The sequence below is a fragment of the Orcinus orca genome, chromosome 7 (assembly GCF_937001465.1).
Source record: "Orcinus orca chromosome 7, mOrcOrc1.1, whole genome shotgun sequence".
NCBI classification, from domain to species: domain Eukaryota; kingdom Metazoa; phylum Chordata; class Mammalia; order Artiodactyla; family Delphinidae; genus Orcinus; species Orcinus orca.
In genome coordinates this window covers 47,553,772-47,569,836 of record NC_064565.1, presented here as the reverse complement: position 1 = coordinate 47,569,836, position 16,065 = coordinate 47,553,772, and the positions used below count along the sequence as shown (strand labels likewise).

Below are 16,065 nucleotides of genomic sequence, written 5' to 3'. Positions count from 1 at the left end.
TTTTTTTTTCAAGACCACTTAATTTTACTGTTGTGTTCTGTCATCTGAGTATTTTTTTTTAATGTTAGCTATTACTAATTCTTAATGCCTAGAGCCATTAATTAATTATAGATTACATGCTAGAAATTCTGTAATTCAATCATTCCTTCTTTATTAGTGGAAACCTTATGTGAAGAAAAATTTCCCTGTTCTCTATTTGGTAGAGAAGATAAGAAATGTAAGCTAAGTGTTTGAGCCTTTTGTTTCCCATTAACTTATGAGGTTTGAAAATAATGAATTGGCTTTCTAATATCATCCAAAGGTGATCAGTTTTGTTGTATCTTTATGAAGTCATAGATTTAAAGGAATTTGATGTTTCAATCTGTTGAAGTATTATCCTTATTGCTGCTCAAATTATCTCCTCCCTGCCCAAAGGAAGTCTTTTCAGTTAGGCTCATGGGTTCTTTAAAGACAACTTAATAGACTTGATAACTTCCTTGCTATTCCAGTTATCTATTGCTTTTTAACAAAACTTAGTGGTTCAAAACTACTTTTTTTTTTTTTTTTTTTACTATCTTTCATGGTTTCGTGGGTTGACTGGGCTTTGCTGTATGGTTCTTGCTTGGAATTTGTATTAACCTTATATCACTGTTGTAACAAATTACCACAAACTTAGTGGTTTGAACAATACAAATTTATTATTGTTCTGAAGGTTGGAAGTCTGATTTGGGTCTCACTGGGCTAAAATCAAGACGTCAACAGGGCTGCATGCCCATCTGGAGACTCTAGTGGAAAATCTGTTTCTTTGCCTTTTCCAGCTCCTAGAGGCTGCTCACATTCCTTAGCGAAAATGTTAGAAATAGAATATATTACTCATTTACATTATCTCACGTTTTACACACAACAAACAGTCTTAGAATAAAATACCAGTATGATAAAAACAAGAACAATAAAAAAATGCTATGCACTTTCTATTCTTTTTCCTTTTGTTATAGTTGTACTTTTTATTGTCAAAGATTATGTAAATATTATATTCTCTCTTAGCTCTAATTTAATCTTAGTTCTATAAGTAAATATGTATTTACTGATTGCCACCAATCTTTATATCAGTGTCTTTCTTCTCATTTTGGTTGTCTGTTTTCTAGAAAAATCTTCAGAAATTACTCATGGAAACAATATTTTCTGAATTCTTGAATATTGATAAGAGTTTGTCAGAGTTCTTTATAGTTGAAAGTCCGTTTTGCCCGAGTATCAGATACTTTATTTACATTTACTTTCCTTAGCATAAAATGTCAAAAGGCTGGTGATAATCCGATTTTAATTTCCCTGATGATCACTTGATCTTTTGCCTGATTGTACCAACGATATTTTTTTTCTAATCGTAGTAGTTTTTTTAAAATTATATATCTGTTTATTTTATTTTTTTAATTTAACATCTTTATTGGGGTATAATTGCTTTACAATGGTGTGTTAGTTTCTGCTTTATAACAAAGTGAATCACACATAGTAGTTTTATGGACTTGATCTTTTTTTTTTTTTTTTTGCTGTACGCGGGCCTCTCACTGTTGTGGCCTCTACCGTTACGGAGCACAGGCTCCGGACGCGCAGGCTCAGCGGCCATGGCTCATGGGCCCAGCCGCTCCGCGGCATGTGGGATCTTCCCGGACCGGGGCACGAACCTGTGTCCCCTGCATCGGCAGGCAAACTCTCAACCACTGCGCCACCAGGGAAGCCCTATGGACTTGATCTTGATATTGGCCATTCTGGGTCAGTATACCTTTCATAATATAAATTTAATTTTATTTCAGGATATTTTTTAAATTATAATTGTTAGTATTATGCTCCCTTTTAATTTTTTCCCTAAGGACCTCTTTTATAGTATTATGCTATGTTGGATCTTCTTTGCTCGTAGTCTTTATTTGTCACTTTCTCTTGAATCCCTTTGATCTCTTTATTTTTCCCAGGTTTTGAAAATCTTTTTGTATAGAATTTCATTCCTTTTTAAGGCTGAATAATATTCCACTGTATTTACATACCACTTTTTAAATTTTTTAATTTAATTTTATTTTTTAAATCATTTATTTATTTATTTTATTTTTGGCTGCATTGGGCCTTCATTGCTGTGCCCGGGCTTTCTCTAGTTGTGGCGAGCAGGGGCTACTCTTTGTTGCGGTGCATTTGCTTCTCATTGCGGTGGCTTCTCTTGTTGCAGAGCATGGGCTCTAGGCATGTGGGCTTCAGTAGTTGTGGCTTGTGGGCTCAGTAGTTGTGGCTTGCGGGCTCTAGAGCACAGGCTCAGTAGTTGTGGTGCATGGGCCTAGCTGCTCTGCGGCATGTGGGATCCTCCTGGACCAGGGCTCAAACCTGTGTCCCCTGCATTGTCAGGTGGACTCTTAACCACTGCGCCACCAGGGAAGCCCCTATATACCACTTTCTTTAAACCACGTTTTGTTCACGTCTCAGTGAACATTTGGTGTGTTTCCACCTTTTGCCTATCATGAATAAGGCTTGGGGTATAATAGTTGCATAGCTTTTATTTATTTATTTTAACTACAGGCATACCTCATTTTATTGTGCTTTGCTTTATAGTGCTTCACAGATATTGTGGTTTTTACAAGCTGCAGGTTTGTGGCAACCCTGCATCGGGCGCGATTTTTACAACATTTGCTTACTTCGTGTTTCTGTTTAACATCTTGGTAATCCTCATAATATTTCAAAATTTTTTATTATTATATTATGGTGATCTGTGTTCAGTGATCTTTGATATTACTGTTGTAATTGTGTTGGCACCATGCTCATATAATACGGCAAACTTAATTGATAAACATTGTGTGTGTTCTGACTGCTCCACTGACTTGCTGTTTCCCCATCTGTCTTCCTCTCCTTGGGCATCCCTATTCCAGGTGACACAACAATATTGAAATTAGGCCAGTTAATAACCCTTAGCCTCTAAATGTTCAAGTGAAAGAAGTGTCGCATATCTCTCACTTTAAATTAAAAACTGGAAGTGATTAAGCTTAGTGAGGAAAGCATGTCGAAAAGCCAAGATAGGCTGAAACCTAGGCCCCTTGTGCCAAACAGTTAGCCAAGATGTGCTACATGATTCTGCATATTCAAAATGGAGACACAGCATGATCTGAGGGTGGCATTTTCCAGCCCTCTGACATCTGAGCAGGCCCAGTTTTAGGGTCATAGTTCCATCCAGTCCCCAGCCAGCTCACACTGGGCAGGAGCTGACTTCAAGTTCCTATAAAACAGCTGGGCTGTATGAAGCTAAGAAGGTATGCAGCTTAAGCGAGGAAAAGAGAAAGAAAGAAAAAAAATACTAAAGTGAACTCAATCAATGAAGACAGTTTAAAAGCAAAGGGGTTTTAACAAGGTGATCCCTTATCTGTTCTTCTGTAAGACAAGTTCAAGAATTTCTGTAGTTATCAGCTTCTGTTAATTCTGTGGGGCACAGTTTCAGTGGCTACACTAAATAAGAGATTTTCAGTGTAGGTGAAATAGCCTTCTATTAGAAGAATATGCCTTCTAAGACTTTCATAGCTAGAGAGGACAAGTCAATACCTGGCTGACTCTCATTAGGGGCTAATGCTGCTGGTGACTTTAAGTTGAAGGCAGTGCTCATTTACCATTTTGAAAATCCTAGGACCCTTGGGTTATGCTCAGTCTACTCTGTCTGTACTCTATAAATGGAACAACAAAGCCTGGACAAACAGCACACCTGTTTACAACATGGTTTACTGAATATTGAAGCCCACTGGTGAGACTTACTGCTTAGAAAAAAAATGATTGCTTTCAAAATATTTCTGCTCATTGACAATGTCCCTGGGCACTTAAGAGTTCTGATGCAGATGTACGATGAGATTCATGTTGTTTTCACGCCTCCTAACACAACATCCATTTTGCAACTCATGGATTTTGTAAGGCTATAGCTGCCATAGATAGTGATTCCTCTGATGGATCTGGACAAAGTAAATTGAAAATCTTCTGGAAAGGATTCACCATTCTAGATGCCGTGAAGAATATTTGTGATTCATGGGAAGGAGTAGGGTTAGGAGTCTGGAAGAAGTTGATTCCAGCCTACATTGATGACTTTGAGGGGTTTAAGACTTCAGTGGAGTAAGTAACTGCAGATGTGGTGGAAATTGCAAGAAGACTAGAATTAGAAGTCGTACCTGAAGATGTATCTGAATCGCTGATAAAACTAACAGATGGAGAGTTGCTTGTTATGGATGAGCAAAGAAAGGGATTTCTTGAGATTGAATCTACTACTGGTAAAGATGCTATGAAGATTGTTGAAATGACGACAAAGGATTTAGAATATTACATAAACTTAGTTAATGAAGCAGCAGCCGGGTTTGAGCAGATTGACTCCCACTTTGAAAGAAGTTGTACTGTGAGTAAAATGCTATCAAACATCATTGCAGGCTACAGAGAAATCTTTTGTGAAAGGAAGAGTTCAGTGATACAGCAAACGTCATTGTTGTCCTATTTTAAGAAATTGCCACAGTCACCCCAACCTTCAGCAACCACCACCCTGCTCAGTCATCAGCCATCATCATCGAGGCAAGACCCTCCACCAGCAAAAAGATTATGACTCGCTGAAGGCTCAGATGATGGTTAGCATGTTTTAGCAATGAAGTATTTTATAATTAAGGTACAAACATGTTTTGAACATAATGCTCTTGCATGCATAATAGACTACTACAGTATAGTATAAACATAACTTTTATATACACTGGGAAACCAAAAATTTCGTGTTACTTGCTTTATTGCAATAGGTGCTTTATTGCGGTGTTCTGGAACCAAGCCTGCAATATCTCCGAGGTATGCCTGCATGTCGTATTTTTTCCAGCTAGCTCTGCCAGTGTGTCATCGTCATCATCATCATCTCCTCCTCCTCCTCTTCTCCCTCCTCCTTCTTCTTTTCAAAATTGAGGTATAATTGACATACAACATTAAATTAATTTCAGGTGTACAACGTGTTTTAATATTTGTATATATTATGAAATGATCACCACAATAAGTCTAGTCAACATCTATTACCATACTTTTAGTATCTCACTCTCAGAATAGGTGATGCAAGCAAAGGTGCATGGGACTAGCAGAGCTGCAGTGGGTCTTCAGGGAAGCAGTCTCCTAGTGAGGGTTGAGCATCTTCTCTGGCCCTCCCAGAAATTCTAGGAACTACCTAACACCCTTTAATAAATTGCTTTCCTATTTCAACTAGCTTAAGTGGGTTTTGCTGTTTGCTACTATGGATGCACTGATACACTGTTCTTTTTTCAGTTCCTCTAATGTACCAACCACAAAATTTCCTCTTTTTTCAGTCTCATGCCCTCTGTAGATAATCCCTCCATCTCAGTAGTCTGTCCTCCCAATTATCATTTTCTCTTTCTCCAAAAAGTAGGATAAAAAGAACATTTACATGGTGTTTTTGGTTTTTTTTTTAATGTCACATTAGTTGCTGACTGCTGTTTTCCAAAGCATTGTTTTCTACTCTATGAAAGGGCCTACTGAAAATTACTTTCTTCTTAAAAAGTTTAACCCATTTTCTCATACCCAAAGTCCTATGTAGTATTTTTATTTTTAAAAATCATGAAGAGGGTGAGGCTTCCTACATCTGGCATATATTTAGTTATTCTTTATGGGGACTGCATTTTCTTGGGTTTTATTTTGCCCCCATTAACACAGCTTCATCATCTCCTTAGCTATGCTAGATTTTAAGTGTAGGACACAGAGGTAAAATATTGTCATTCTGAAGGTAAAAGACATTTTTAAGGAAACCTGGGAAAATTGGAGACCTTTTAAGACCAAGACTTTACCTAGAGAGGTTATGAGGAAAATCTAAGATACAGACTTTTAAAGATCTCAGTCAAATCCCAGAAATGATGAAGTTTGATCTAAGGAGAAAAAAAAGGTCTGAGAATTCTACTGTTTCTGACATCTGATCGAGAGTTGTTTTGGAAAAATGGTTGTATGATGGCTGATACATTTGAGGATGAACACTTGATAGATTACTGATGAGTGCTGGAAAGGTCCTGAGTGGGAAACTTTTCAGGAACTTAAACATTGAACATTTTGAAACACTGAGTATTTCACTTTGAGACTCAATGTGGGACTGGATTATAATAATAGAATTCACAAACTCCATGACCCCTTATGGAATCAAGTCTCAATCATTAGGGAGGAGTGTGGCATCAAATCTGTCCTGTTCATATTTTAAAAATCTCTAGGAAGATGTTTTCCAACCCCTGCAGTAATTCTTTTTTTATTCTAACAAGTGACTGTGTTCTTGTTCTTTGCTACCTTCCATAGTATTTGAGTCTGTTTTTTTACTGCTTAACCTGACTCAGGTTTGTTTATTTAAATTATTTAAATTCATGTTTCTAATGTCAATGTAGGCCTTACTAATATTACCAAATACCTTTTTTAAAATTTTTTGTCCCTTAGAGAATTTGTTATTTTATATGTGGGAATGTAATTTTGGGGAAAGAGTAGTTGCATTATTTTCCTTCTACTTTGCACGTTTTCCTGGACATGTCAATATTACTTAGCACCACATATGCTTAATACTCCTAATATTTATAAACAATTCCAAAAACAATTTGCTTGCATTTCCTTACATTTTATAAATATTGTATTAATCTGAAATAATTACCTTCACATATATTTAAAACAAATGCTGCAAAAAAAATTGTCCTGTTACTATTGACATATTATAAGCTTAGTTTGGGAAGATTATTAAAGGTAATATTTATTTTTAAACTTACTAAAATGAAATAAAACTTTACTTGGAAGTAAAAATAATTCACTTGCTAAAGAAAATCCAGCACAATGCAACTTGAAGTCCATGTGGATTGCGACTCTATTATCTGGAAAGAAAAGATCCAGATAATGTGAAGAAAATATTTTCTCATCCATGTTTCATATCAATATAACATTGTTACTTAAAACTGACTTAAAAGACCAGCAGAAGCCTCAGAGCTTCTTTATTTTTATGTTTCTAGACAATCTGCTTTTTTACCTTACTACTTCTGTCCAAATCTGTGGCTTAATTCAATTCAACAAATATTTACTGAAATTATGGCTTAAGAGAAAACAGAGTCTCTGCAACCATTAAAAAGAACGAGGATTGTGGTGATGGTTACACAATTCTATGAATATTCTAAAAACCATTGAATTATACACCTTAACTGGGTGAATTATATGGTGTGTGGATTATATCTCAGTAAAGCTGTTACAAAAAAAAAAAAAAGCAAGGAGAGTTACATGGACTAATATGAAAAGAGAACCAAGATATATTATATAGGTGAGGCGTGGGGAGCAACAACAGAAAAATACATATAGAATGATTTCATTTATGTAAAAAGAATAATGCACATTTCTGGAAGGATATATAAGAAACTATCAGCAACTGTTGCTTTTGAGTAATTGGAATAGGAAATTTTGATGGAGTGGTGGCCAGGGAAGTTTTACTTTTTTCTTTATACGCTTTTTACACTGTTTTAATGTTTACCATGAGCCTGTATTACTTTTATAATAATGGTTTTCAAAGCTGGATTAGTTTATAGGGTGCTATGTATCAGATGCTGGGGAATGTAGGAGTTCTAGAACCTGCATAAACCATTCACTGTGATGGGCAACATCCACCAGGGCTTCAAGGTGAATAGGGGTCAGTCAATAAATGCTTGTTGACTCAGTGAATGGATGGATTGAACTATATGATTTTGCCTTTATATGGGATATTCAACCAAGGAATAGTTATCTGTAGCTTCTCTGGATAGGATAAATGTACATGGTAGAAAGACAAAGTTCAAAACCCCTTGTCTTCCTAAAGCATGCTCAGAATTTGATTGGGGAGATAAAACATCTCACATATTTAGGAAAAAATACAAGTAAAAGGCAGTAGATATGAGAGAACTACAGAGCAAGACACGTCATATCCCGCTTGCTTCCCTAATGTCTATGGTCCAACTCCTCAGCTTCTTGGAACATGGGAACAACTTATGTCTTCTCCATTCCTTCTCTGCTCTCCTTTTCCACCTTATGCACAGAGATAAGAAAGAGCTAAGAAGTGAAAGGAACAGAAAAGGTAGACAGGGTTGGATGGGTCCAAAGGACTGTGTCAAGGAGGAGAAAGAGTTTTACAGTAGACTTATGGCCTAGCATATAAGTTAAAACATGAAGTTGGGACGCCATTGCAAAGGACTTCTGCGGAGACCATGACCAAGACCACCCTCAGAAAACCTCTGAGGGGAAATGGAAAATCTCCTAGTCCTCTACACACATGTAGATAAAGGAAACTGTATAACCTGTGGTGCAGGCACAGAACAAACGATTGTAGAATATTATGCAACCAGAATATTGAGACCCAGAACTCAAACATTAGGCATGGATAATTACTCAAAGTGTCATGGTTTGTTGAGTGGCTTTACAAGGTAGCAGAAGTTGATATTGGGACCCTTCCAGTAGGGAAGAAAATAAATTTCTGTGAGTCCTTTTGTTCAGACCTGGCAGAATTTTCACTCCTGCAGGCTGCTGACCATCATCCCCTCCTTCGTCTGTCCCCATGACAAAGGAAATGATACACCATTCGGATATTTCCTTTGTGCTGTTTGTGTACCCACTGAGGCTTGATAAAGCTAGAAATTGGTACCTATTGGTATCTGCGAGTTTCACTTCTGTCATCCTCCAACCTAAGCCCATCCTTCTCTGACACAGGCCTATGGACCCTTGAATAACAGCCTAAGGTGTTTGAACTTTATCATGTTGACAGTATAAATAGTTCATGCTTTATTGGTTACAGAAACAAAGACAGTGCTTTTGGAAGGTTAATATGAGAGCAGGGTACACGTTGGATGGAAGCAGAAAGAAGACTAAGATTGGGGGAACTCTTTATGGTTAGTTAGAATAAATCAGGTGTGAGATGATGTGAAAGTGGGCATCAGTGGAGTCTGTGATTCTTATCACTTCAGGAGAAAAACTCAGCTCTGAATTCATTAATTCCTTTCCCTCTTGCAAAGTTCCTTTAGATGGGTAGGGGAACAGAGGAAGCCTTGAGCAAGTAGATATGCAAATTAAAATATGCATAACACTCCTGAGCACCAAGGTGTGATAACTGGGCTGGCTCTAGATTTTCTTTTCCTCTTGTCCAAACCAGGTATTTCTGAATCTCAAACAATACACTTACTGCTCTTCCAGAATCTGTGATCAATCCTGATCCCAAGCACAGGTGATAAGGAAGCCCCCCTCACTCCGCATCAAGCCCTTGAGGCTGCTTCTGTGGCCCACTTGTCGCTCCAGCACCCAGGGCCTGGTCTCTTGCACCTGTCATCTTGTCTGTGGCTACTTCCCTGTGCTTCCTTGGTGATGGTTTTTCTGCCTATAGTACTGTAGGACCTAGAGGTGGTGTTCTCTGACCAAAACCTGCAGCTGCTCTGATCCCTGCCTTCACGCATCTCCTGTTACTAACCAGCTGCCTGGAGTTATGCCCTGTCCCATCCCAGCTTGAATCTCTCTTACTCTCTGTTCATTTCAGTTATTGGTTCTTCTACCTTATCTGTCCTTCATTTTGAATGTGCCATACTCTCCATACTCATTTCCACATGCCAACTATGCTAGCTGGCACCAAAGACCGCACCCAGTGAGCCAGCTTCCCAGTTGTCAGGCCTTTCTGTAGTTCCTTCCCTCCACATTGAATCTGGGTGGCATTGTGGCTTCTATAATATAACGGACAGAAGTGATGGCTGTGCCAGTTCTGGCCTAACCATTAGAAAAGGCTTGGCATCTTCTGCTTCTGTGTTCTCAGAAGCCAAGTTGCCTGTGAGAAGTCTGACTACCCTGATGAAAGATAGGCCACATGGAGAGCCCTGGAGGATGAGGAGCTCTGTAAAGAGACATGCTATGTGGTGGAGCACTAAAGCACCAGATACAGGAGGGAAGAAGTCATCTGGAACATTCCACTACAGTCAAGCCTCCAAATGACTCCAGCCCCAGCTGCCATATGACTACAACCATATGAGAGACCCCCAGTGAGACCAGCAGAAAACCACCCATCTAAGCCCAGTTAACCCACGGAATTATGAGAAAGACAGTAAGTTTGTTGTGTAGAAGCAGATATCTGAATCAAAACCTTCAAGCAAGAGATCCTTGACTATATCCAGTCCTTTGCCTGAACTTCTAATAGTAGTTGGGTTGGCCAAAAAGTTCGTTTAGGTTTTTGTAACATCTTACGGAAAAACCCGAACAAACTTTTTGACCAACCCAATAGTAGTCAACAATTTTTTTTTAAATGTATAACTGAGTCACCTTACTGTACAGCAGATATCAACACAACACTGTACAACAACTGTACTTCAACAGCAACAAAAAAACCCTAAAAAAAACCCCTGTAACTATACATCTCAACCCTAGGTATATATATACACGTACCAGCAAATAAATGAGAAATAGGCTAGATATTAACAATTGTTGTTTTGGGGTAGTAGAACTCTGGGTGACTTTTTTTTTCCTTCATCTATTTGTCTAACTGGCCCAAGTTTTCTTTAGTGAGGAAATCTATATAATGAAGGTATGGAATTTTAAATTATGTCACAATTGGGAGTAATTTAAGCAAAACTTGCCTAAGTGTACAGAGTGTGGTGGACTAGAAAATCTTTCAAAGTTCGGGTTGCTGTAAAAGGATTGGTTCTAGAACTTGGCATTAGATGGGTGGGTTAGCTCAGGAAGAAAGCATAAGAAGGGGATATGATGGTTGCACACAACCCTTTCTGTCATTCAGTGGGTGGTATTTCCAGGTGTCATGTTGACCACAATCCCACGTGAGCTGGGGAACCCCGGTCTTCTTTTCTGCTCAGGGTTAAACATGCCGAGAGAGGGTGGTTCACACAAGTCACCCACAGAACACACCTGTGACTCTCACAGCTGAATCCAAGTTTTCCTTTTCACCTTTCTGCCCACTTGGCTGGAGCCAGAGGGAAGGGAGGAGGAGGAACACAAGACACGGTCTGTGCTCTACAGCTGATCCACATCCCCTGATCATGCCTCCTGACAGCACACAAACGTCCCTCACAATAAACCTCTGGCAACTGATGATATTTCTTTTCCAAATAGGCTCATTGTTCATGGAAGAGACAGGCTTAAACTTGGGAACATTATCATCTGTATAGCTCAGTATCATCTTTAACCCAAACTGAGAACTTCCATGTTGGAATATGCAATGGAACACAGGATATCATCTCTGCTCTCATGGAATTCACAGTTTAGCTGCACTGCTGAGATATTTACATATGAAGAAATTACAATATAGGAAGATTATAGATACTAATTTTTTTAATAGATCTTTATCGGAGTATAATTACTTCACAATACTGTGCTAGTCTCTGTTGCACAACAAAGCGAATCAGCCATATGCGTACACAAGTCCCCATATCCCCTCCCTCTTGAGCCTCCCTCCCACCTTCCCTATCCCACCCCTCTAGGTCATCGCAAATCACGAGCTGATTTCCCTGTGCTAGCTGTTGCTTCCCACCAGCCAACTATTTTACATTGTCTAGTTTCCCCAGCACCACTTATTGAAGAGGCTGTCTTTTCTCCATTGTATGTTCTTGCCTCCTTTGTCGGAAATTAGGTGCCCATATGTGCGTGGGTTTATTTCTGGGCATTCTATCTTGTACTGTTGATCTATATTTCTGTTTTTGTGCCAGTACCATACTGTCTTTTTTTTTTAACATCTTTATTGGAGTATAATTGCTTTACAGTGGTGTGTTAGTTTCTGCTTTATAACCAAGTGAATCAGTTATACATATACATATATCCCCATATCTCTTCCCTCTTGCACCTCTTGCATCTCCCTCCCTCCCACCCTCCCCATCCCACCCCTCTAGGTGGTCACAAAGCACCGAGCTGATCTCCCTGTGCTATGTGGCTGCTTCCTACTAGCTACCAGTTTTACATTTGGTAGCATATATATGTCCATGCCACTCTCTCACTTACTCCCAGCTTACCCTTCCCCCTCCCCATGTCCTCAAGTCCATTCTCTAGTAGATCTGCGTCTTTATTCCCATCCTGCCCCTAGGTTCTTCATGACCACTTTTTTTTTTTTTTAGATTCCATATATATGTGTTAGCATACAGTATTTGTTTTTCTCTTTCTGACTTACTTCACTCTGTATGGCAGACTCTAGGTCCGTCCACCTCACTACAAATAACTCAGTTTCATTCCTTTTTATGACTGAGTAATATTCCATTGTATATATGTGCCACATCTTCTTTTTCCATTCATCTGTTGATGGACACTAAGGTTGCTTCCATGTCCTGGCTATTGTAAATAGTGCTGCAGTGAACATTGTGGTACCTGACCCTTGTTGAATTATGGTTTTCTCAGGGTATATGCCCAGTAGTGGGATTACTGGGTCATATGGTAGTTCTATTTGTAGTTTTTTAAGGAACCTCCATACTGTTCTCCATAGTGGCTCTATCAATTTACATTCCCACCAACAGTGCAAGAAGGTTCCTTTTCTCAACACCCTCTCTCCAGCATCTATTGTTTGAAGATTTTTTGTTGATGGCCATTCTGACTGGTGTGAGATAATATCTCATTGTAGTTTTGATTTGCATTTCTCTAATGATTAATGATGTTGAGCATTCTTTCATGTGTTTGTTGGCAATCTGTATATCTTCTTTGGAGAAATGTCTATTTAGGTCTTCTGCCCATTTTTGGATTGGTTTGGTTGTTTTTTTGATATTGAGCTGCATTAGCTGCTTGTAAATTTTGGAGATTAATCCTTTGTCAGTTGCTTCATTTGCAAATATTTTCTCCCATTCTGAGGGTTGTCTTTTTGTCTTATTTATATTTTCCTTTGTTGTGCAAAAGCTTTTACCTTTCATTAAGTCCCATTTGTTTATTTTTGTATTTATTTCCATTTCTCTAGGAGGTGGGTCAAAAAGGATCTTGCTGTGATTTATGTCATAGAGTGTTTTTCCTATGTTTTCCTCTAAGAGTTTGATAATGTCTGGCCTTAAATTTAGGTCTTTAATCCATTTTGAGTTTATTTTTGTATGTGGTGTTAGGGAGTATTCTAATTTCATTCCTTTACATGTAGCTGTCCAGTTTTCCCAGCACCACTTATTGAAGAGGCTGTCTTTTCTCCATTGTATATCCTTGCCTCCTTTGTCATTGATTAGTTGACCATATGTGTATGGGTTTATCTCTGGGCTTTCTATCCTGTTCCATTGGTCTATATTTCTGTTTTTGTGCCAGGACCATACCGTCTTGATTAATGTAGGTTTGTGGTATCGTTTGAAGTCAGGGACCCTGATTCCTCCAACTCCATTTTTCTTTCTCAAGATGGCTTTGGCTATTTAGGGTCTTTTGTGTTTCCATACGAATTGTAAAGTTTTTTGTTCTAGTACTGTGAAGAATGCCATTGGTAGTTTGATAGGGATTGCATTGAATCTGTAGATTTCTCTGGTAGTAGAGTCATTTTCACAATATTGCTTCTTTCAATCCAAGAACATGGTATATTTCTCCATCTGTTTATGTCATCTTTGATTTCTTTCATCAGTGTTTTATAGTTTTCTGAGTACAAGTCTTTCGTCTCCTTAGGCAGGTTTATTCCTAGGTATTTTATTCTATTTGTTGCAATGGTAAATGGGAGTGTTTCCTTAATTTCTCTTTCTGATTTTTCATTGTTGGTATAGGAATGCCAGAGATTTCTGTGCATTAATTCTGTATCCTGCAAACTTACCACATTCACTGATTAGTTCTAGTAGTTTTCTGGTGGCATCTTTAGGATTTTCTATTTATGGTATCATGTCATTGGCAAATAGTGACAGTGTTACTTCTTCTTCTCCAATTTGTACTCCTTTTATTTCTTTTTCTTCTCTGATTGCCGTGGCTAGGACTTCCATAAGAATGACGAGAGGAGACATCCATGTCTTGTTCCTGATCTTAGTGGAAATGCTTTCAGTTTTTCACCATTGAGTATGATGCTTGCTGTGAGTTTGTCATATATGGCCTTTATTATGTATTATGAGGTAGGTTCCCTCTGTGCCCATTTTCTGGAGAGTTTTTATCATAAATGGGTGTTGAATTTTGTCAAAAGCTTTCTCTGCATCTATTGAGATGATCGTATGGTTTTTTTCCCTTAATTTGTTAATGTGTTGTATCACATTGATTGATTTGCATGTATTGAAGAATCTTTGCATCCCTGGAATAAATCCCACTTAATCGTGGTGTATGATCCTTTTAATGTGCTGTTGGATTCTGTTTGCCAGTATTTTGCTCAGGATTTTTGTATCTACGTTCATCAGTGATATTGGTCTATAATTTTCTTTTTTGGTGATACCTTTTTCTGGTTTTGGTATAAGGTGATGGCATCTTCATAGAATGAGTTTGGGAGTGTTTCTCCCTCTGCAATTTTTTGGAAGAGTTTGAGAATTTTCAGTGTTAGCTCTTCTCTGAATGTTTGATGGAATTCGCCTGTGAAGCCATCTGGTCCTGAACTTTTGTTTGCTGGAGGATTTTAAATTATGGTTTCCATTTCATTACTTGTGATAGATCTGTTTATATTTTCTAATTCTTCCTGGTTCAGTCTTGGAAAGTTGTACCTTTCCAAGAATTTATCTACTTCTTCATGGCTGTCCGTTTTATTGGCACATAGCTGTTTGTAGTAGTCTCTTATAATCCATTGTATTTTATTGATTTGCATCCTCTCCCTTTTTTTCTTGATGAGTCTGGCTAAGGGTTTATCAATTTTCTTTATCTCCTCAAAGAACTAGCTTTTAATTTTATTGATCTTTGCTATTGTTTTCTTCGTTTCTATTTCATTTATTTCTGCTTTCATCTTTATGATTTCTTTCCTTCTACTGACCTTGGGTTTTCTTTGTTCTTCTTTCTCTAGTTGTTTAAGTGTAGGGTTAGATTGTTTATTTGCGATTTTTCTTGTTTCTTGAGGTTTGACTGTATTGCTATAAACTTTCCTCTTAGAACTGCTTTTGCTGTGTCCCATAGGTTTTCGGTCATCATGTTTTCATTGTCATTTGTTTCTATGCATTTTTTAAATTTCTTCTTTGATTTCTTCAGTGATCTCTTGGTTATTTAGTAGCGCACTGTTGAGCCTTCATGCATTTGTGTTTTTTACAGTTTTTTTCCTGTAACTGATTTCCAATCTCATAGCGTTGTGGTCAGAAAAGATGCTTTATACGATTTCAGTTTTCTTAAATTTTCCGAGGCTTGATTTGTGATCCAAGATGTGATCTATCCTGAAGAATGTTGCATGTGCACTTGAGAAGAAAGTGTGTTCTGCTACTTTTGGGTGGAATGTTCTATAAATATCAATGAGATCTTTCTGGTCTGTTGTGTCATTTAAAGCTTGTGTTTCCTTATTTATTTTCTGTTCGGATGATCTGTCCACTGGTGTAAGTAGGGTATTAAAGTCCCCTACTATTATTGTGTTACTGTCAATTTCTCCTTTCATGGTTGTTAGCATTTGCCTTATGTATTGAGTTGCTCCTATGTGAGGTGCATAAACATCTATAATTGTTATATCTTCTTCTTGGATTGATCCTTTGATGATTATGTAGTGTCCCTCCTTATCTTCTGTAACAGTCTTTATTTTAAAGTCTATTTTATCTGATACAAGTATTGCTACTCTGGCTTTCTTTTGATTTCCATTTGCATTGAATATCTTTTTCCATCCCTTCACTTTCAGTCTGTATGTGTCTCTAGGTCTGAAGTGGGTCTCTTGTAGACAGCATATATATGGGTCTTGTTTTTGTATCTGTTCAGCCAGTCTGTTTCTTTTGCTTGGGGCATTTAATCCATTTACATTTAAGGTAATTATCGATATGTATGTTCCTATTACCATTTTCTTAATTCTTTTGGGTTTGTTTTTGTGGGTCATTTTCTTCTCTTGTGTTTCCTGCTTAAAGAACTTTCTTTAGCATTTGTAGTAAAGCTGGTTTGGTGGTGCTGAATTCTCTTAGCTTCTGCTTGTCTGAAAAGCTTTTGACTTCATCGTATCTGAATGAGACCCTTGCTGAGTAGAGTAATCTTGGTTGTAGGTTTTTCTCTTTCATC

General features: G+C 37.9%; 2 protein-coding genes across 2 annotated transcripts in view; one reads left to right on the top strand and one right to left on the bottom strand.

Annotated features, from left to right (window-relative positions):
- Positions 1 to 16,065, bottom strand: part of PKP4 (plakophilin 4) — a 961,933-nt gene that overhangs the window by 527,173 nt on the left and 418,695 nt on the right. The window lies entirely within an intron of this gene.
- The window catches only part of CCDC148 (coiled-coil domain containing 148), a 338,775-nt gene that overhangs the window by 269,255 nt on the left and 53,455 nt on the right, over positions 1 to 16,065 (top strand). The window lies entirely within an intron of this gene.